The 23848-nt window shown below is 43.6% G+C and overlaps 1 long non-coding RNA gene across 1 annotated transcript in view; it reads right to left on the minus strand.

Moving 5' to 3' along the window:
* LOC122555623 (uncharacterized) overlaps nucleotides 1-21055 on the minus strand; it is a 52254-nt gene extending 31199 nt beyond the window's left edge. Inside the window, exons 1-3 of the long non-coding RNA XR_015758465.1 lie at nucleotides 20945-21055; nucleotides 17268-17416; nucleotides 16685-16894 (exon numbers count right to left, since the gene is read on the minus strand). This is a non-coding gene — a long non-coding RNA (uncharacterized LOC122555623). The remainder of the gene's footprint in view (nucleotides 1-16684; nucleotides 16895-17267; nucleotides 17417-20944) is intronic.
* Between the last annotated feature and the right edge of the window lie 2793 nt (nucleotides 21056-23848).

The following is a 23848-nucleotide window of genomic DNA, read 5'->3' on the forward strand; positions in this document are numbered from 1 at the left end:
CTGTGGGAGTCGGTGGGTTTGTAGAAAATGTCAGTGTCAAGTCGGTCATCACTGATGGAGATGGAGAGGTCCAGGAAGGGGAGGGAGGTGTCAGAGATGGTCCAGGTAAATTTAAGGTCAGGGTGGAATGTGTTGGTGAAGTTGATGAATTGCTCAACCTCTTCGCGGGAGCACGAGGTGGCGCCAATGCAGTCATCAATGTAGCGGAGGAAGAGGTGGGGAGTCCGTTTCCCCGGCCCCCAACGCCTCATCTTCACCATGGATATCCAATCTCTCTACACCTCCATCCGCCATGACCAGGGCCTCCAAGCCCTCCGTTTTTTCCTCTCCAGACGTTCCCAACAGTACCCCTCCACCGACACTCTCATTCGTTTGGCCGAACTGGTCCTCACCTTTAACAATTTCTCCTTTGAATCCTCCCACTTCCTCCAGACCAAAGGGGTAGCCATGGGCACACGTATGGGCCCCAGCTATGCCTGTCTCTTTGTTGGCTACGTAGAGCAGTTGATCTTCCGTAATTACACCGGCACCACTCCCCACCTCTTCCTCCGCTACATTGATGACTGCATTGGCGCCACCTCGTGCTCCCGCGAGGAGGTTGAGCAATTCATCAACTTCACCAACACATTCCACCCTGACCTTAAATTTACCTGGACCATCTCTGACACCTCCCTCCCCTTCCTGGACCTCTCCATCTCCATCAGTGACGACCGACTTGACACTGACATTTTCTACAAACCCACCGACTCCCACAGCTACCTGGATTACACCTCTTCCCACCCTACCTCTTGCAAAAATGCCATCCCGTATTCCCAATTCCTCCGCCTCCGCCGTATCTGCTCCCAGGAGGAGCAGTTCCACCATAGAACACACCAGATGGCCTCCTCCTTTAGAGACCGCAATTTCCCTTCCCACGTGGTTAAAGATGCCCTCCAACGCATCTCATCCACATCCCGCACCTCCGCCCTCAGACCCAACCCCTCCAACCGCAACAAGGACAGAACGCCCCTGGTGCTCACCTTCCACCCTACCAACCTTCGCATAAACCAAATCATCCGCCGACATTTCCGCCACCTCCAAACAGACCCCACCACCAGGGATATATGTCCCTCCCCACCCCTCTCCGCCTTCCGCAAAGACCGTTCCCTCCGTGACTACCTGGTCAGGTCCACGCCCCCCTACGACCCACCCTCCCATCCTGGCACTTTCCCCTGCCACCGCAGGAACTGTAAAACCTGCGCCCACACCTCCTCCCTCACCTCTATCCAAGGCCCCAAAGGAGCTTTCCACATCCATCAAAGTTTTACCTGCACATCCACTAATATCATCTATTGTATCCGTTGCTCCCGATGCGGTCTCCTCTACATTGGGGAGACTGGGCGCCTCCTAGCAGAGCGCTTTAGGGAACATCTCCGAGACACCCGCACCAATCAACCAAATCGCCTAGTGGCTCAACATTTCAACTCCCCCTCCCACTCTGCCGAGGATATGGAGGTGCTGGGCCTCCTCCACCGTCGCTCCCTCACCACCAGACGCCTGGAGGAAGAACGCCTCATCTTCCGCCTCGGAACACTTCAACCCCAGGGCATCAATGTGGATTTCAACAGTTTCCTCATTTCCCCTTCCCCCACCTCATCCTAGCTTCTAACCTCCAGCAACTCGATCCCCTGACCTGTCCGGACTTGTCCGACCTGCCCAGCTCCTTTTCCACCTATCCACTCCACCCTCTCCTCCCTGACCTATCATCTTCATCTCCTTCCCCACTGACCTATTGTACTCTATGCCACTCTCTCCCCACCCCCACCCTCCTCTAGCTTATCTCTCCACGCTTCAGGCTCTCTGCCTTTATTCCTGATGAAGGGCTTTTGCCCGAAACGTCGATTTTGCCTGTCCTCGGATGCTGCCTGAATTGCTGTGCTCTTCCAGCACCACTGATCCAGAATATGTTGAAGGTGTTAGCCCCCTGTGTTCTCTGTCTATGCCATGATGTTTAGATTGATTCTAATCTAAAAAGTGAGATAACAGAATTTTACATAAATTCATGCAGTGTTCGAGCTCTGAGCTCAAACTAAACATCAGGTCATAGACAGAGAACACAGGGGGCTAACACCTTCAACACCTTGGGGCTAACCCAAGAATGCAACTTTTTAAAAAAGGATTTTGTGATTTACACATGAAAGAAGTGAAACTATCACGGTATTCTAACAGATGAAAGGCTTAACAGACAATCAAGTTTTCAATGTATAATTTCAGTTACATCACACTGCAAATTTTTGCTATAAATTCTGTGTTACGATTGAGCCCTCCACTATCACCTGATGAAGGAGCGTCGCTCCGAAAGTTAGTGTGCTTCCAATTAAACCTGTTGGACAATAACCTGATGTTGTGTGATTTTTCACTTAAAAACTGTTAGTGACAGTCTCCAAATCAGCAACCCTTGATCTTTTGTTTGTGAAGGGGTTCCTTCAAAGCTGAAATAGTTTACTGTGGATGAGACTAGTTGCCTTTCTAGTCTAACTAGAAGAGTCTTGTTGATTAAACAACATGGAATTTATTGTATTACTCTGCCTATTTATAATTTACAGAATAGGACCAAAATTATTACAGGGATTCTTGGGAGCCCATTAGCCTCAGGGCTCCTTCTTTACTTGGACCAAGTCCCATGATTGAATCACAGTGACTAATGCTTAGTCACTGAATCAAGTATTAACCCTTTCAAACTGTTTTGTGATACAGTTTCATTAACAATGCATTTTCTCATACTATTATAGTTATTTGTATGTTTGTATATTTAGACTTATCCCATCTCCCCAAATCTTAAACTTTACAAATTCAGACTATCCAGGGATTTCACTATTCTCCCCAGGTGTGTTTTCTTCAAACTTGGAAGAATGGTGGTTTGTCTGCTGGAAGGTAGCCAACTTGGATTGTTTCCTGATAGCAGAGATTTGAGATTCTCTTCAGCTCCCAGTGTCACCATCCCACTAAATATTCCCTGGCACTCAACTGTTAATGGGATAAGGTTCCTGTTACTCCTTCGTATGGCTCCTTCTCCAGCACAGATAATGGACATTATCCGTTGAATGATTGTACCTTTTCTATTTGACTCCCTGATCCATACTTGATGCCCCATTCATAGGGCAGTTCTCTCACACAATGGTGTTTATTACAGTGTGTGGCATTATGGATAGCTCAGTTTTATGAACTGCTTGGTAGTCATAGAAGTAGTGTGGATCCAATTTCTTCGGAAGGGCAGGGAGCTAAATCTTCATTTTCCGGTCCTTTGTAGCTCGGTGCTAAAGAGCATTGGTGTTGATGGACCTATAATTTAACAGTGCTGTGTAGTAGTCAGAATTTTTCCTCAAAAGTGACTTGGTATGGACCAGACCAAACCCCCTTCAAATATACCAAGGAAATAGCCTAGACCCTAACTTTTATCTTATTTAAAGTTTAAGGTGCTGTGTTCCAGATTCAATTCAATTGGTTACACTACTCAGCTTTAAGCAAAACATGCTCTATTCTTATCCTATAGTTAACATACAACCAGAAGAAAGAAGAATTGGTATAATGTTAACTCTTGATAAACTTAACAGAATAATAGATTAACTAATAAACAGTAACTGTTTCACTACAGTAGCGTCCCATAATCACGTCTTGGCAAAGGCAAAGTCAGTAAAACAGATGTTCTGACATGCCATTCTGGCAGCAGGGAGAGAACTCGAGCTTTTAGCTGAGAGAGATGTAAAAGCTGCTTCCACAACTAACTTCAAAACCCCAGTAACTACTGAAAACTAAACTAAAACCCTAGTTCTGTGGGAGCCTGACTTCACCCACTCTAGTGTTCTAACTTAAATAAACTAAGGCCTTGCAAGCTGTTTATTTTATTGGCTTTAACAGTTCGGCATCTATGGCTCAGAACCTCTTTTCAAAACGAAAGGACAAATTGCATCTCTTAAAGCCATAGTATTGTCACAGACACAATCATTCTGACACTAAATTTGGCTTTCCTGTCAGATTGTGGGTTTCATTGAAGAATGTGACATGTTTACACCTCAAGGCCTGCCTGCAAAATGGCTGAAACACCCATTTATGAATAGAGGCCCATTGGCCGAAATGACCACATCAGGTATGCTTTGTGTTACAAAAGTCTAATGTAAGACTTGTATAACTGCTTCTATGATCATAGTAACTCACTTCCTGACTCCCCAAAGCATGACAACCAGCCAAAAGGCACAAATCAGGAGTGTGATGGAATATTGCCCACCTCACTGGATGAGTGCAGCTCCAACAGCACTTAATAAGGTTGACACCATCCAGCACAAAGCAGCTCACTTGATTGGTACCATTTCCACATGCATCCACTCCCTCCACCAACAATGCTTGTACTAGCAGTGTGTGCCATCTACAAGATGTACTGTAGAAATTTGCCAAAGATCATTCAACAGCACCTTCCAAGCCCATGACCACTCCCATCTAGAAGGACAATGGCAGCAAATACATTAGAATGCCACTAACAGCAAATTCTCCTCTAAGGCACTCAGAATCCTGAAATATATTGCCATTCCATCAGTGTCACTAGACCAAAATCCTGGAATTTTCTCCCAAAAAACATTGTGGTAACCGACAATACCATGGACTGTAACAGTTTAAGAAGGCAGCTCACCACCACCTTTCCAAGGGTAACTAGGGACAGATAATAAATTCTGACCAGCCAGTGACATCCACAATCCATGAGTGAATAAAAAGAGACGTACAACTTCCTCTCTTCAATCTACTGGGAGAAACATGGAGATGAGGTGAAACTTCCTGTTGTAAATAAGCAATTTCAACCACATATGTTGACAAGATCTAATGGGGAATTTGGTATTACAACTGGGATCAAATGCTAGTCTGAAATCAACAATGGGCAAATGATTTCTGTGTTTGAAATACATTGTCATGACCGCATTGATACAGTCTCTCCTCAGTGCACAATCAACAGGTGGTGAGAGGATTCTTGTCTATAATTTGTTCTTGACTAGTTTGGCTAAGATGAATGTGACTTGATGGCCATTGTGCCTACACACACCAGGTGTGTGACTTGAGTTCTTGGATTAAGTCAACATTATGATTGGTAAGGCTGTCAACATTCATCTTGTGTGCATCACCATCATCTGCAGTTCCCTGTGCATGTGAACAATTTTATTCAGCAAATCTCATGAAGCAACATTGAAATCCTTGTATTCTTGGAGGCACTCTTGCAAGTTGCATCTCATCCAGTAGTGTATCTGAAGGCTTGTGATCTGTTTTAATGACGCCTTTCAGAACAAGGGGATGTAGTCTGATAATCGTTATAACTGAGACAGCTTCCTTCTCAATCACAGCATATCCTGTTTCTACTGCAGGCAATGCTCTTGATGCATAATAGATAGTTTTGAAACACCCATTTGGCTGCTCACAGAACATTACAGCTCAAAGCCTGCAGCTGAAGTGAAGTAGAAGAATGTCATTAGACCACTGTAGACATCCCTTTAATCTTCTGAAAAGTATTCTTTTGATGAAAGTTCCAAAACCATGCTTGTGTTTTCTTAAAGAGTTGATTCAGGAGTTCAGCAATTGTTGCTAAGGTAGACACAAGTATTTTACCAACTAATTCACCACACTCAACAATCTTGAATATCCTCAACTGACTTTGGAATTGGGAATTCTGTGCTGATTTTAATTGGCTCAGGAACTGCCATTGTACCTTCATTATCATAAGAACAAAAGAATTCTTTAGAAAATTCACAATTATGCTGTACCTTCTCTGATCATATGCTTCAACTGAAACCTTTTGAACAGTATATCACTCACGTGGCAGATAACTTTGTGAAGAACTTGGACGATGTTTCACTTTGTTAATTTGAATATCTCTGGGGCCAATGCTATTCCTGATAATGGTAATCTATCCTGGATGATGGGATAAGGGAGAGGAGAACCATCCTTTCTCCTGCTAACTAGCAAAGACAACCTGGCCACCAGACCTAAGCCACCTAGACTGAGATATCGGCCAGTCAGTGCAAAATCCCAGGTAGAATATAATGCACACAGCACCGCAAAGAGAGATTAATGATCTTTTGCACTGTTAGCTCACACTCAGGGCCACCATTCACTCTAACTGTGCCACTATACACTCATCTCACTAAAGCTGATGGACTACAGATCTCATTATTGCATGGATCACATTCACTCAATTGCTCTCATCCACTTCATGCTCCCAAACTACAAACTCTTGATCTCTGCACTTCTTCCTTATTCACCGGAGACACCTTGTCACCTCTAATACTGAATGGAAATTTAACTGGATTAGCCATGTCAACATCGTAGCTATGATAGCTGAACACCAGCTGGGTATTAGATCATAGAACATGACAGTACAGTACAGGCCCTTCGGCCCTCAATGTTGCACCGACCTGTGGAACCAATTAGAAGCCCATCTATCCAACACTATTCCATTTTCATCCATATGTTTATCCAATGACCATATAAATGCTCTTAAAGTTGGGTATCTACTACTGTAGCAGGCAGGGCATTCCACGTCCCCACTACTCTTCAAGTAAAGAAAGTACCTCTGACATCTGTACTATATCTATCACCTGAAGAAGGGCTTATGCCCAAAACATCGATTCTCCTGTTCCCTGGATGCTGCCTGACCTGCTGCCCTGTTCCAGCAACACGTTTTCAGCTCTGATCTCCAGCATCTGCAGACCTCACTTTCTCCTCCTATATCTATCACCCCTCAATTTAAAGTTATGTTCCCTTTTGCTAGCCATCACCATCTGAGGAAAAAAGACTCTCACTCTCCACTCTATCTAACCCTCTGATTATCTTATATGTCTCAATTAAGTCATCTCACAATCTTCTTCTCTCTAATGAAAATGGCCTCAAGTCCCTCAGCCTTTACTCATGAGACCTTCCCTCCATACGAGGCAACATCCTAGTGAATCCCCTCTGAATCCTTCCCATAATATGGCGACCAGAACTGTATGCAATATTCCAAGTATGGCCACACCAGTTTTGTACAGCTGCAACATGATCTCATGTCTCCAAAACTCAACCCTTCTACCAATAAAAGCTAACATACTGTATAGGCAGAAGTGAGGAGTGCAGATGCTGGAAACCAGAGTTTAAATTAGAGTGGTGCTGGAAAAGCACAGCAGGTCAGGCAGCATCTGAGGATCAGAAATATCAACATTTCAGGCAAAATCCCTTCATCAGGAATGGAGGCAGGGAGCCTCCAGGATGGAGAGATGAGTGGGGTGGTGGGGAGGGGGTGGGGCTGTGGAGAAGGTAGCAAAGAGTACAATAGGTGCATGGGGGTGGGGTTGGAGGTGATGACCTATCACCTCCATCCACACCCCCATTCACCCATATACTCTTTGCTACCTTCTCCACAGCCCCACTCCCTCCCCCACCCATCTCTACACCCTGGAGGCTCCCTGCCTCCATTCCTGATGAAGGGCTTTTGCCCGAAATGTCGATGTTCCTGCTCTTCGGATGCTGCCTGACCTGCTGTGCTTTTCCAGCACCACTATAATCTAACACACCGTATATCTTCTTTAAAAACCCCTATCAACCTGGGTGGCAACTTTCAGGAATCTATGTACATAGACACCGAGATCTTTCTGCTCATCTACACTACCAAGAATCTTACCATTGACCTAGTCTTGTTGCTCCTTCCAATGTGAACCACCTCAAACCTTTTGGCATTAAACTCCATTTACCACCTCTCAGCCCAGTATGCAGCTTATCTATGTCCCTCTGTAACCTGCAACATCCTTCAGCATGGTACACAACTCCACTGTCCTTAGTGTCATCTGCAAATTTACTAACCCATCCTTCTATGCCCTCATCCAGGTTATTTATAAAAATGACAAACAGCAGTGGCCCCAGTACAGATCCTTGCAGTACACCACTAATAGCTGAACTCCAGGATGAACATTTCCCACCACCCTCTGTTTTCTTCCAGCTCGCCAATTTCTGATCCAAACCGCTAAATCACCCTCAATCTCATGCATCCGTATATTGTGCAATAGCCTACCGTGGGGAACCTTATCAAACGTCTTACTGAAATCCATATACACCACATCAATCACTTTACCCTCATCCACCTGTTTGGTTACCATCTCAAAGAACTCAATAATGTTTGTGAAGCATGACCTACCCTTCACAAAATCATGTTGACTATCCCTAATCAACTTATTCCTTTCTAAATGATTATAAATCATATCTATTATAACCTTTTCCAACACTTTACCCACAACCGAAGTAAGGCTCACTGGTCTATAATACCAAGATTGTCGCTATTCCCCTTCTTGAACAAGGGGACAACATTTGCTATCCTCCAGTCTTCTGGCACTATTCCTATAGACAATGATGACATAAAGATCAAAGCCAAAGACTCTGCAATCTCCTCCTTGGCTTCCCAGAGATTCCTAGGATAAATCCCATCCAGCCGAGGGGATTTACCTATTTTCACACTTTCCAGAATTGCTACCGCCTCCTCCTTGTGAACGGCAATCCTGTCCAGTTTAGTAGCCTGTATCTCAGTATTCTGCACGACAACATTGTCTTCTTCTACAGTGAATATTGACAAAAAATATTCATTACGTCCTTCCCCTATCTCCTCAGACTCCATGCACAACTTCCCATGACTATGCTTGATTGGCCCTAAACTTTCTCTTGTCATTCTTTTATTCCTGATATACCTATAGAAAGCTTTAGGGTTTCTTGATCCTATCTTGGGCTCTTTGTACCTCTCTCTTTAGGTCTTTCATGGCTAACTTGTAACTATCAAGTGCCCTTACTGAGCCTTCACATCTCATCCTAACATAAGCCTCTTCTTCCTCTTGACAAGAAATTCAACTTCCTTAGTAAACCACGGTTCTCTCACTCGACCACTTCCTCCCTATCTGACAGGTACATATTCATCAAGAACACGCAGTAGATATTCCTTGAATAAGCTCCACATTTCAATTATGCCCATCCCTTGCAGTTTCCTTCCCCATCTTATGCATCCTAAATCTTGCCTAATTGCATCATAATTGCCTTTTCCCAAGCTATAATTCTTGCCTTGTGGTATATACCTATCCCTTTCCATCGTTAATGTAAACATAACTAAATTATGGTCACTATCACCAAAGTGCTCACCTACCTCCAAATCTAACACCTGGCCAGGTTCATTACCTAGTATCAAATCCAATGTGGTCTTGCCCCTTGTTGGCCTGTCTACATACGGTGTCAGGAAACCCTGCTGTACACATTGGATCAAAACTGTCTCATCTAAAGTACTCAAACTATAGTATTTCCAGTCAATATTTGGAAAGTTAAAATCCCCCATAACAACTACCCTGTTATTCTCACTCCTATCCAGGATCATCTTTGCGATCCTTTCCTCTACATCTCTGGAACTATTTGGAGACCTATAGAAAACTCCCATAGGGTGATCTCTCCTTTCTGGTTTCTAACCTCAGCCCATATTACCTCAGTAGATGAGTCCTCAAATGTTCTTTCTGCTACTGTACTACTGTCCTTGACTAACAATGCCCCACCTCCTCCTCTTTTACCATCTTCTCTGCTCTTACTGAAACACCTAAATCCCGGAACCTGCAACAACCACTCCTGGTCCTGCTCTTTCCATGTCTCTGAACTGGCCACAACATCGAAGTCCCAGGTACAAATCCATGCTGCAAGTTCACCCACCTTATTCTGGATGCTCCTGATGTTAAAGTAGACACACTTCAAACCATCTTCCTGCCTGCCAGTACACTCTCGCAACCTTGAAACGTTATTTCCCACCTCCCTACTCTCATCCTGCTGGACACTGGAACTTCAATTTAGATTCCCATTCTCTTGCTGAATTAACTTAAATGCTCCCTTTGATGAATTCTTGATCTCCTGACTGCCCTGGGATGCTACACCATATGTCAACTGTGCAATATGATGGAAAATTCACCAATCATCTGGGTTGAGCTTCAATCATTTTCAATATAACCAACACAGCACAGAGCAGTTCATTTGATTCTGGATCAGTGGTGCTGGAAGAGCACAGCAATTCAGGCAGCATCCGAGGACAGGCAAAATCGACGTTTCGGGCAAAAGCCCTTCATCAGGAATAAAGGCAGAGAGCCTGAAGCATGGAGAGATAAGCTAGAGGAGGGTGGGGGTGGGGATAGAGTAGCATAGAGTACAATAGGTCAGTGGGGAAGGAGGTGAAGGTGATAGGTCAGGGAGGAGAGGGTGGAGTGGATAGGTGGAAAAGGAGCTAGGCAGGTCGGACAAGTCCAGACACGTCAGGGGATCGTATTGCTGGAGGTTAGAAACTAGGATGAGGTGGGGGAAGGGGAAATGAGGAAACTGTTGAAATCCACATTGATGCCCTGGGGTTGAAGTGTTCCGAGGCGGAAGATGAGGCGTTCTTCTTCCATGCGTCTGGTGGTGAGGGAGCGGCGGTGGAGGAGGCCCAGGACCTCCATATCCTCGGCAGAGTGGGAGGGGGAGTTGAAATGTTGAGCCACGGGGCGATTTGGTTGGTTGGTGCGGGTGTCTCGGAGATGTTCCCTAAAGCGCTCTGCTAGGAGGCGTCCAGTCTCCCCAATGTAGAGGAGACCGCATCGGGGGCAACGGATACAATAAATGATATTAGTGGATGTGCAGGTAAAACTTTGATGGATGTGGAAGGCTCCTTTAGGGCCTTGGATGGAGGTAATTCTTCCGTAATTACACCGGCACCACTCCCCACCTCTTCCTCCGCTACATTGATGACTGCATTGGCGCCACCTCGTGCTCCCGCGAGGAGGTTGAGCAATTCATCAACTTCACCAACACATTCCAACCCTGACCTTAAATTTACCTGGACTATCTCTGACACCTCCCTCCCCTTCCTGGACCTCTCCATCTCCATCAGTGACGACCGACTTGACACTGACATTTTCTACAAACCCACCGACTCCCACAGCTACCTGGATTACACCTCTTCCCACCCTACCTCTTGCAAAAATGCCATCCCGTATTCCCAATTCCTCCGCCTCCGCCATATCTGCTCCCAGGAGGAGCAGTTCCACCATAGAACACACCAGATGGCCTCCTTCTTTAGAGACCGCAATTTCCCTTCCCACGTGGTTAAAGATGCCCTCCAACGCATCTCGTCCACATCCCGCACCTCCGCCCTCAGACCCAACCCCTCCAACCGCAACAAGGACAGAACGCCCCTGGTGCTCACCTTCCACCCTACCAACCTTCGCATAAACCAAATCATCCGCCGACATTTCCGCCACCTTCAAACAGACCCCACCACCAGGGATATATTTCCCTCCCCACCCCTTTCCGCCTTCCGCAAAGACCGTTCCCTCCGTGACTACCTGGTCAGGTCCACGCCCCCCTACGACCCACCCTCCCATCCTGGCACTTTCCCCTGCCACCGCAGGAACTGTAAAACCTGCGCCCACACCTCCTCCCTCACCTCCATCCAAGGCCCTAAAGGAGCCTTCCACATCCATCAAAGTTTTACCTGCACATCCACTAATATCATTTATTGTATCCGTTGCTCCCGATGCGGTCTCCTCTACATTGGGGAGACTGGACGCCTCCTAGCAGAGCGCTTTAGGGAACATCTCCGAGACACCCGCACCAACCAACCAAATTGCCCCGTGGCTCAACATTTCAACTCCCCCTCCCACTCTGCCGAGGATATGGAGGTCCTGGGCCTCCTCCACCGCCGCTCCCTCACCACCAGACGCATGGAAGAAGAACGCCTCATCTTCCGCCTCGGAACACTTCAACCCCAGGGCATCAATGTGGATTTCAACAGCTTCCTCATTTCCCCTTCCCCCACCTCATCCTAGTTTCTAACCTCCAGCAATACGATCCCCTGACGTGTCTGGACTTGTCCGACCTGCCCAGCTCCTTTTCCACCTATCCACTCCACCCTCTCCTCCCTGACCTATCACCTTCATCTCCTTCCCCACTGACCTATTGTACTCTATGCTACTCTCTCCCCACCCCCACCCTCCTCTAGCTTATCTCTCCATGCTTCAGTCTCTCTGCCTTTATTCCTGATGAAGGGCTTTTGCCCGAAACGTCGATTTTGCCTGTCCTCGGATGCTGCCTGAATTGCTGTGCTCTTCCAGCACCACTGATCCAGAATCTGGTTTCCAGCATCTGCAGTCATTGTTTTTACCCAGTTCATTTGATTGGCATTTCTTTTGTCGAGTTCAATTGTTTACATCATTTTTAATGACATACTATGGCTGCGTTATATACTTGAATTCTAGGATAGTATTCAGAGATTTTGTAACAATGAACAAAGACCTTACTTCAGCCAGCAAGCAAATTGAAGCAGTGGCAATGTACCAGGTTTCTGCATCATGAATAGACCTAATTCCAAATTTCCAAACATGACTCAGTCTTTCTCATAATCAGTGCATAGAACCTGTAGCCACCTATTTTAAATATATTTAAAAGAAAGCCAGAAATCTTGAATATCCTCTAATGTTCCAGTGGGAAGAGTGAAGAGAATGTAAGGTGCAGCTATTGTCAGAACCAGCTGAAACTAATAGAAGTGTAGGGCTTTTGTATCTGAAGATTTCTGAATGTTTGCTGCTGGAAAATAACCATTTGGTGTGTTTCTTTTTGGCATTCAATCCAGGAAGCCTTAAACTTGCCTCTGATGCTGTTGGGAGCCTGACATGCACTGCTGGAGGATTTTCAATTGTAACCTACTGTCAGAGCTTGCCAGGAGGAGATAACTAATTCTGTTTAGGTATGCTTTTGTAAATGGTGTTATCATGGAGAAAAAGAAAGAGAAGGAGTTGATGGAAGTAAGCAGATTAAGGCAGTATGCAAAGAGGTTACACCCCATTAGTTATTAAATCCTTCACACCCCAGCAAATATAGAGGCGACATTTTTTTTGTCAACGTCTTAATGAGATACTTTTCATGAAATGAATGCACTCAACAAAGACATTATAAGAAGGTATTATTGCATGATAATTTGTAAATATAGCCTTCCACCCTCAGTGCATTGGCTTCAGCAATGGAAGTGACAACTGTGTTCCATTTTCTGGCATTGGGATATTACAAGCAGCGTGAGCGACTCTATCAAATTAACCAGACTGCAGTACAGGTAATCACATTGCTATCTGTTGAAGATAATTGCAGAGATGATCTCTTTGTATCTCTGTCTCCACAACAGTCAATATATAGGACTCCTGTCAAACAGATGTGTCTTGTAATAGAAACAGAACATTTTTGGTATATTCTCTGGATGTTAACATAAGTTAACAGGTCATAATGTCTTTAGATTTACCTATTTATTGATGCACAGATGATAATGGCCTGAAAATCCATTCACAGCTTTCAGTATTAACTCACTGCCCCATCAATACACAATTTTCTCAGTGTAGTAACTCACCAGGATTCCTGTGACCAAACTTTTCAAACCTACAATGTCTCAAGCCTCAAACTACAAGGGCAGCTGATTCATGGGAACACCGTTACCAACAAGTTCTTTTCCTAGCCACACCCGATCCTGACTTGGAACTATGTCACTATTTGTTTGTTTTCACAGAGTTAAAATCCTTGAGCTCCCTTCCTAACTGCACTCAACTTTTAAATTGAAATGGAGCAATCGAAGAAGCTCCATTTCCTGGTTGTTTTAGCTGAGAAATCCATCAATGTGTTCTCTACTAATATCTACCGAAAGCCTACATTCATTGGTCAGTATATGTGTTGGGATTCCTACAGTCAAGGACAGGTGATAGCTTTGTGGCAATATAGCTGGACTGTTACCCCAGAGACCTAGATGGTGTTCTGGGAACCCGTGTTCGAACCATGGCAGATGGTGGAATTTGAATTCAATAAAAATCTGGAATTAAGAGTCTAATGATAACCATGAGTCCATTGTTGGAACACATCATCGGGTTCACTAATACCTCTTAGGGAAGGAAACTGCTATCCTTACCTGGTCTGGTCTACATTTGACTCCAGACCCACAGCAATGTGGTTGACTCTTAACTGCCCGCTGGGCATTTAGGGATGTGCAATAAATGCTGCCTGGTCAGTGATACCCTCATCTTGTGAGTGAATTTTTTAAAAAAGTGCCATATGGTGCAAAATCAACAGTCTGGCTAACTTGTAAATAGAACCCTAACAATCTACTCACCATGTAAACTTGATGCTGGGATAGAGTGTATCAAAACTATCCAATATGATACAGACGGCCTCCAATTTATGAATGTCTGTCTTACGAATATTTGTAATAAAAACAGGATCCCATACAGGGGTGTATTAATATTAATTTTAAAAATCTAACATATAAACCTTTCTTTGTACTTAGGAATGGCTATTTTATGTTGTTCTGTAGTGTGTTCTGACTTGCATACATATCAATTTATGACGTACTCAAGAATGGAACCCATTCATAAGTCAAATCATAACTTGTCATATATTAAACAAAAAAAAAGAAAGGATCTATGTTTGGCCCTGAGTGATGCCCAGACTACCTCAGATTATGAGATTAGATTAGATTCCCTACAGTGTGGAAACAGGCCCTTCGACCCAACAAGTCCACACTGACCCTCCAAAGAGCAACCCACTCAGACCCATTCCCCTACAACTAACACTACAGGCAATTTAGCATGGCCAATTCACCTAACCTGCACATTTTTGGACTGTGGGAAGAAACCGGAGCACACCCACGCTGACAATGTGCAAACTCCACACAGACCGTTGCCTGAGGCGGGAATTGAACCCGGGTCTCTGGCACTGTGAGGCAGCAGTGCCACCGTGCCACCCAAATCCTGGAAGGGGAAGATGTCTCAATAATTTGAACAGCACGTGAAGTTACTTTGTATTTAATCCATGAGTGATTTTCTCTAACAATGGATGCTGCCATCAAACCAAACAGATGCTTAGCCTACCACACAAATGAGTATTATGATATGTGTTTCAGTGCCAGTGTGATGCCAGGTATGTAACACTATATTCCACATTCTGTTCCATTATCCTAATGTACTTATTTAGTGTACGATTTGTCTGGATATCAAACAAAACAATACTTTTCACTGTATCTTGATACATGTGACAATAATAAATCAAATCAAATCAAATATGTAGGCTGTACTCCCAAATATTTGCAGACTGCATCAATTAACAAGTCCAATTGAGCATTCACAGTAAGCAGCATACTAATCGTGCTCAATCAGCACATCCTTTCAAGTCTTGGACCTATAATATCCATGATTAAATGTGATTTTGCTATTGGACCTAATTATTAAATCTTCTGGATTGTACTAAGAATTATACAGCAAACCAATTTAAGATCATCAGTCAGGCTCAATGTGATGTTTTTGCATAGGTTAGAAATTATGTATAACTTACAGGATCTTGTTTTATGAAGCAAAAGGAAGTCAAAGATACATTACACCCTTTACAGTGGAAAAAAGGAGTCATGGATATGGCTAATCTCTGCTTTATTGCCATAGCTACACACTGCTGAAAATGTGTTGCTGGAAAAGCGCAGCAGGTCAGGCAGCATCCAAGGAACAGGAGAATCGACGTTTTGGGCATAAGCCCTTCTTCAGGAATGAGGAAAGTGTGCCCAGCAGGCTAAGATAAAAGGTAGGGAGGAGGGACTTGGGGGAGGGGCGTTGGAAATGCGATAGGTGGAAGGAGATCAAGCTACACACTGCCCAATCAAAATCTACATGTCCGATCTGAAAATAAAACTGTCAGTTAACCTTTTTTTTGCTGTATCTCCATGCCAAGATAGTCCAAATCTAGGTTTGTTCAATAAAGCATTTCAGCTGCATGACACTGTAATCTTTTGCTATCAATTCTGTGTCTTATGGTCCTGCTTCACAACCACCTGATGAAGGAGCAGTGCTTCGAAAGTTAGTGCTTCCAAATAAACCTGCTGGACTATGACCTGATGTTGTGTGATGTTTAACTTTATCTGCCCCAGTCCATCACTGGTTCCTCCAAATCCTGGGAAAAATACACAGACACAGAGGTAGCTGCCTGGAGCCATTGTTCAGCCTGAAAATCCAATTCACACCTTGACTCTAAAAGAACAATCAACCAGACCTAACACCACCCAACACAGACTGAATGGGACCTGTATAGGTATTAGACCTTCAACTTCAGTCAATATTCATTCACACAGATATTGGGCATTCGACTTTGATCATACATACTCTTAAATGTCAGGAAGCCAACTGGTCTCAAAGGGAACACCAGTAACACAATGGCAAGCGCAGATTTTTCATGAAGATAAGAGGCCCACAGTTAGTGTAATTGTAGGCCCTGACCTCACCTGAAAGAACTATCCCTGCAGCTATCCCCAGAAGTGGGATCTCAAGTAACTTTCTCCACGAGAGCTATTCCTCACAAGGCATTCCAAACAGCAATCCCCATCAGAAGAATTTCAACAGCTAATTCCAGCAGCTATTTCCCTGGAAGGGGGATCCCAACAACAATTCCAGGACCTACTGACACAGGCTTGTTCCATACCGGGGAACCAATAGCAACTGGTCATGACTAGCAGACTTGAGAGCAGACAACCTCCAAAAACCACCAATCCGACCAACACTGCAAGGCCCTCGGACACATCCTGAGGTGAAAACCAATCTGTAAACCCCACCAGAAAATAAGAAAACCAAATACTCACTTGATAAATCCAATACCTCCTCCTGCATCAGCAGACTCAACCCAGACTGAAGGCCTACACAATCCAAAGTCTTCGTTGAGGCACCAGGTACGGCAAACCGGAACGGCCAGCTGTACTTCAAAATCACGGTTTTCCTCAGTGGTGATCTAAAGCTCCCGAGACCCCAAAGTTTTTGACCAAGCTAGCAGGGTGGTGACAGTACATGGGATCCTAAAGGTAGGAACAAAAACAAAAGTTGCTGGAAAAGCTCAGCAGGTCTGGCAGCAAGAGTTAATGTTTTGATTCCGGTGACCCTTCCTCGGAAGGGTAGGAAGTCTGATTAAAACTGCTGTTTAGCTTCTAATAGTGCTTTAATCTCTGTTTAATTTGATAGTATATTTAATTACTGTCTTCTGTATTTTTGTGTCAATTTCATTGTTTTATTGCATTGCCTTTATTTCTTATATTAGACTTACCTTTTTGCATTTAAATAAACACAGAGATTCTTTTGCCTTCTTCATTTCACATTCCTAAATAATCCAATAACGAGAACCAGAGATCTGGAGGATGATTTGAACCACCTAAAAATCAGCAAATTACTCACCACAAATGAGAATCCCTCCATAACTGATCAGTAAACATTTCTCACATTGTTTAAATTTATATTCCTTTCTTCTGTTTCTTGTGTCTTAGTCCTGATGAGAGCAAGATGAAAAACGTTGGCTTCTTATCTCCTTTAAACAATGCTTAATGCTGAAAGATAAGTTCAAGCATAATGGAGCATGTTACAAAATTGCATAAACTAGTTTATATATGGGAAGGATATGAAATTTAATGTCAGTATGAATTTTGACAAGCAATACCATTGTTAGAAACCCAAAAACCATTTGCCACACTTTCAACAAAGTGACTTTTCCATTTACCAATATAAAATTATACATAAGCAAACTACATCATGGATAAAAATACAGAGACAGTGATTCAGTGTTGACCTGTTGTTTAAACTGCAACATACAGTCTTTGGCATTAGTACACGTGCTGGCAATGATCTATTACATTTTACAAACTTGGCCATTGGATTGATAAGGAAGTTTAATATATGTGCAGCTGAACTCTTTTATAATGGAAGAACTTGGTGTTCTGCCAGTGTTTCTGCTAAGCCTGTTGAAACACAAAACATAAAGCTTTGAATGACAGCATAATTTCATTACAATTATTTATGTTGAAATATACCATTCACATCTGTTGATGCGAACTGTGGGGAAATGTAACTTACAAAGTGGGCGGCACGGTGACCCAGTGGTTAGCACTGCTGCCTCACAGCGCCAGAGACCCGGGTTCAATTCCCGCCTCAGGCGACTGACTGTGTGGCGTTTGCACGTTCTCCCCGTGTCTGCGTGGGTTTCCTCCGGGTGCTCCGGTTTCCTCTCACAGTCACAAAGATGCGCAGGTCAGGTGAATTGGCCATACTAAATTGCCAGTAGTGTTAGGTAAGGGGTAAATGTAGGGGTACGAGTGGGTTGGGCTTCGGCGGGTCGGTGTGGACTTGTTGGGCAGAAGGGCCTGTTTCCATACTGTAATGTAATCTAATCTAAAATCCTCCAAGGAAATTTCATCCAGCTATAGACTGACTAGGTGTGTGAATATGTTGGTTAGGGCTCCTTTTAGAGCACTATGAGAAATGTGGGACTGCTTCCTCAGTCCACGTGCACAGTTTGGGATGAAGTATTAGTTTGGTGGGGTCATTAGTGAATTTGCAGTGAATGGCAAATAATGATGTCATTCGATGTGCACTTTAGAGCTTTCCTTGTGTGATGTGGCCTTAAGTTGAAACTTTATTGCTGGAACAGCACAGCAGGTCAGGCAGCATCCAGGGAACAGGAGATTCGACGTTTCGGGCACAGGCCCTTCTTATGTGGCCTTAAGTTTAGTAGAATGTTAATAATTATTCAGGATGTTAATGAATTCTTCTAATTCTGCTTCTGTGATAGTCCAAATATCTCATATGTCAACACAAATACAGAAAGAATTGTTACTAACTGAAGGCATCAACTAATACATAAGTAAATGAAAAAGTAGCCTTAAAAAAACAAAAGGTAGTACCAAAAGTCAAAAGGCAGTGCTCAAGAAATTGTCAAGAGGAGCCTTCAATAAAAGAAAATTATTTTGGTTCCTTTGTGCTGCCTGCATCACGATCGAGGAGTGTGCATTGCAATCCTTATACTGTACTTGTTTCTTGTGTGTGATCATTCTAAAGTTTAGCTCCACAGTTAATCCCCACCAGCTCCAACCCCCCCATTCCCTTCCCCACCATCCTTTAATATTTTATCCACAAGAGGCTGAAAGATTGATTGAATCAGTTACTGTCACATTTTTCAGAGTGCTGGAATTTTTTTTTTACAATTTTTGTTTTTATATTTTAAATTATAATTCCAGAAAGCAGCACAGTGGCTCAGTGGTTAGTACTGCTGCCTCATAGCACCAGAGACTTGGGTTCAATTCCAGCCTCAGGCAATTGTCTGTATGGAATTTGTACATTCTACCTGTGGGTTTCTTCAAAGTGCTCTGGTTTCCTTGCGCTGTCCAAAGATGTGCAGGTTAGGTGAATTGGCCATGCTAATTTGCCCATAGTGTTCAGGAATGTGGAGGTTAGGTGCATTAGTCAGGGGTAAATGTAGGGGAGGCGAATCAGTCTGAGTGGGTTACTCTTTGGAGGGTCGGTGTGGACTTGTTGGGCCAAATGGCCTGTTTCCACATTGTAGGGATTCATAAAAAGTAATTTAAATTTTAAAAAAGCTTTTCCTTAACACCAGTATGTGGTTCACGAAAAAAATTATCATTTGACAAAATTTAAAAACTTTTGTTCTTCCTTTCTACATATTTGAAATAACCCATTTACCTTCTTGCCCTTTCTGCCTGGTGTCTTCCACTTCCACCAAACAGGCTGCAGTCCTTCATGGAAGCAGCTCACCATCTGCTTCTCAAGGGGCAATTAGGGATGGGCAAACAATGCTGGCCCAGCATCTAATCCAATCACTAAGTACGTTTTAGAATACTGCATACAATTCTTGTCACCCTTCAAAAGGAAGGATGTTGTTAAACGTGAGAGTGTGCGGAAAAGATTTACAAGGATGTTGCCAGTACTGAAGGATACTGTAGGGAGAGGCTGCATAGGCTGTGACTTTTTCCCCTGAAGCATCTGAGGTTGAGGGGTGACTTATTGAGGTATATAAAATCATGAGGTTCATGAATAGGGTAAATAGGCAAGGTCATTTATCCCAGGGTAGAGGAGTCCAAAACTAGAGGGCATGGGTCTAGAGGGGAAAGATTTAAGAAGCACCTGAGGGATAATGTTTTCACACGGAGGATGGTGCGTGTATGGAACAAGAGGAAGTGGTGGGGCATGGTACAATTAGAATATGTAAAAGGCTTCTGAATTGGTATATGACCAGGAAAGGTTTAGAGGGATTTAGGCCAAATGCTGGCAAATGGGACCTCATCAGATAGAGATGTCTAGTTGGACCAACCAGGTCGTACTGAAGGTTTTATGCCTGTGCTGTATGACTGTAAGACTCTCAGACAAACACGTGCTCAACTGCTGGCAGACATTATCACCTGCTCAGCCATAAGACCATAGAAATAGGAACTGGAGTAGGCCATTTGGCCCATTGAGCCCAATCTGCCATTTGATAAGAACATGGATGATCCATCATTCCTTATGCCCACTTTTCTGCGTTTTCCGCTTGATTCCTCTGCTGATCAAAAATTTATCTATCGCAGCCTTAAATATACACAAAGACTCTGGCCCAATACCTTTCTGAGGCAAGAAGTTCCAAAGACTCACAAACCTCTGACAGAAAGCATTCCTTCTCATCTCAATCTTACATTGCTGCCCCTTCCTTTCTGAGACTGTGCCCCCTGGTCCTAGACTCTCCCATGAGGGGAAACATCCTCTCAACATTTACCCTGTAAAGCCCCTTTAGAATTCTATATGTTCGGATGAGATCACCTCTCATTCTTCTCACCACCAATGAATAGATTCCCAAACTGTTCAGCGTTTGCTCACAAGACAATCCTTCCATAGCAAGGATTATCCTAGTGAACCTTCTCTGAATGTCTCCATTGAAATGACATTTACCCTTAAATATGGGGAACAACACAGCTCTTAGTATTCCAGATGTGGTCTCAGCTGCACTTGTACAGTTGCAGTAAGACTTCCCTACTTCTATTCAGCAACCTCTTTGAAATGAGGGCCAACATTCCATTAGCCTTCCTGATTACCTGCTGCAGCTGTGTACCAGTTTTCTGTGTTTCATGCTCATGTACCTCCAAGTCCCTTTGTGTTCCAGCTTTCTTCAATTTTTCTTCATTTTTGACTGATGGAAGTTAAAAACATTATTGTAGATCTGTAGGAGCAAAAACATTCCTGTTGATCATTTTGTGTTACAGATGAGCTAAACACTGATGATGTTGTAGCTCTTTCAGCCAAATTTCATTCCTCAAAGTTGATTTAACGGGTGGCTCCTCTCTGACTGGTATCAGTTCTGGCTCAGTTTAACATGCTCACTTTTGTGTCGGTAGCCGATATATTCAGGTCTCATGCCAACGCTTGAGTGTAAAGAGCAAGGTTAGCTCTCCAATGGGCTGCTGTGCTATCAGTGTGCCATCTCCCAGGAACATGACCAGAGGCCCTCTCAGCTGGATGGAAAATTTTTCACTGTGTTATATTTTAATACAGGAGCTAAAATAACCTGGTCATCTGCCAGTATTTATCACTCACTCAGCATCACAAAAGCAGATTACTCTTATTCCCATTGTTTAACTCAGGGCTAACTGTGCACAAATTAAATGCTCTGTTCATTATTGCAATGATGCGTGCACTTCTGGATGCACCTCATAGCTTTTAAAGGAATTTGGAATATACTGTGATTGTGAGAAGTGTTATATAGCTGCAAATATTTTTGTTTCCTAAATGCTTGGCCACTGATATATGTAAGGAGCTCAAGCCGTGATGTGAAAGACGCACAGTATTGATTCGGTAAGCAATTAGAATGCTGAATATGAGTTATTAAGTGCATTTATGGATTCGGCCACAATTCACAGAAACTGAGGCAATGCACTAACTGACAATCAAATTTTGGACCCACTTAACTACCCCAAATCAAAAGGCAGTCACAAAATCAATAATTCATCTCATTCACAGACATCTATTACCTGCCCTTCACTCTGATCTTGCCTTTCCTTGAAAAACAGAAAGCCTCTTGTCAGATAGCAAGTAACATGGATAATACAGAAAGATGGTACAAACATATACCTCTTAATATGCAGTAAAACTGGGAAGTTAGATATTGTAACAAACATCTATGTGCATACCCTTGTGCAGTTGCTTATACTTGGTAATACAGCCTTGGTTTGAGCTGAGGTGAAGGCAGGCAGCTCAGATCCTACTCTATAATTCAGATGTTCTTGCTTTTGTCTCTGCATGGGGGAAGACTTTGCCATCAGGACAGGATGCAGTACATGGGATTATGGGATAGCAGGAAGTGTGGAGGAGGTTCAAGGAGTTAGAAGTTTATGCCAAGACTCCATATGCATGTTCTCTTTTATCTTCCCTATTTACTGTATAGTGTGCCTACACATTCCTGTGAGCAAATAACTGGTGAGTACTTTGATATATTTCAGTAAGGTCCAAAGATGTGCAGGTTGGTGGATTGGCCATGCTAAGTTGCCCCTTGCTATCCAGAGATGCGCAGGCTATGTGGATTAGCCATGGTAAAAGTGAGATTACAGGATAGGGTAGGAAGGCTGTGTTGGGGTGGGATGCTTTTTGCAGAGTCTGTATGAACATGATGGGCTGAATGGCCTCTTTCTGCACTGTAGGGATTCTATGATTCTAAGATGCTGAAAAGATAAAGCTCGGTGTGAATTGTAAGTGTGCAAACTACCAGTGGGAGCTGGCATGACCTTGGTCAACTGCTTCATCTAATGCTCTGGATAAATGTGAGGTATTGCATTTAGGTACAACAAATAAGGGTAGGGCTTATATAGAGCCTTGGGTCATGTTGTTGAACAGAGGGACCTGGGGGTTCAGGTACATAATGCTTTGAAGTTTGCATCACATATAGACAGGGTGGTTAAAAAGGCACTTGGCACGCTTGCCTTCATTGCTTAGTCCTTTGAGCATAGGAGTAGGCAAATCACGTTGATATTGTACAGGATATTCATGGGTCCTCTTCTGGAATACTGTGTCCAATTCTAGTCGCCCAATCATAGGAAGGATAAAATTAAGATGGATAGGGTTCAGAAGAGATTTACCAGGATGTTACCAGGTATAGAAGGTTTGAATTATAAAGAAAAGCTGGATCGGCTGGACGTTTAGACTGAAGTATAGGAGATTGAGAGGCGACTTTATAGAAGTTTGTAAAAGGATGGGGGCAATAGATACAGTCTTTTCCCTGGGATATGGGATTTAAAGTCTTAGGAGCACATTTTTAAGGTGAGAGGAGAGAGATTTAAACAAGACACAAGGGACAAATGTTTTACTCAGTAGGTAGTTTGTGTGTGGAATAAACTTCCTGAGAAAGTGGTGGATGTGGATACAATTACTGTACAACATTTAAAATACATTTGGATAAAAACATAAATAGAAAATGTTTGGAGGGAGACTAGTTTAGTTTAGGATTATGTTCAGCATGGACTGGTTGAACTGAAGGGGCTGTTTCTGTGCTCTATGACTCTATGAATCTATGTATGTGGTCAATCTACCCTTAGATATAGACACCATTGTGAAAGGCTAAGACTTTGTGCAGTGATGTTAGAATCAAACTTATGCAATCTCTTTCCAAGGGTACACAGAAATTTTCCACTGCTGCTCCTGAAGACCGCCGAGGCTGATCCCACTGCTTGCCCTTGCTCTCTTGTGATCTCGAGACAACAAGTGAGAATGTCCACCACCCACTCTGTCAGTCCCATTGAAGCGCTTGTCTCAAAGTGCAGGAATCCTGTGATGATGCCTCCCCAGGGTGAGGCACCCCCATTGAACTTGCATCCTTCTCCTGCAGGACGCTTTAGGGGCTGTGAGAAATGAAAAAAAATGCAAGTTAGAATTCTCAAAAGAGATTGATAAGTCATCATTGTGCACATCACCATATTCGAGTGGCTAATGAAATCAAATCAATCTGAGTG

Source organism: Chiloscyllium plagiosum, unplaced genomic scaffold (assembly GCF_037043375.1).
Source record: "Chiloscyllium plagiosum isolate Xiang-an unplaced genomic scaffold, Cpla_swu_hap1 HiC_scaffold_1, whole genome shotgun sequence".
In the NCBI taxonomy this organism is placed as follows: Eukaryota; Metazoa; Chordata; class Chondrichthyes; order Orectolobiformes; family Hemiscylliidae; genus Chiloscyllium; species Chiloscyllium plagiosum.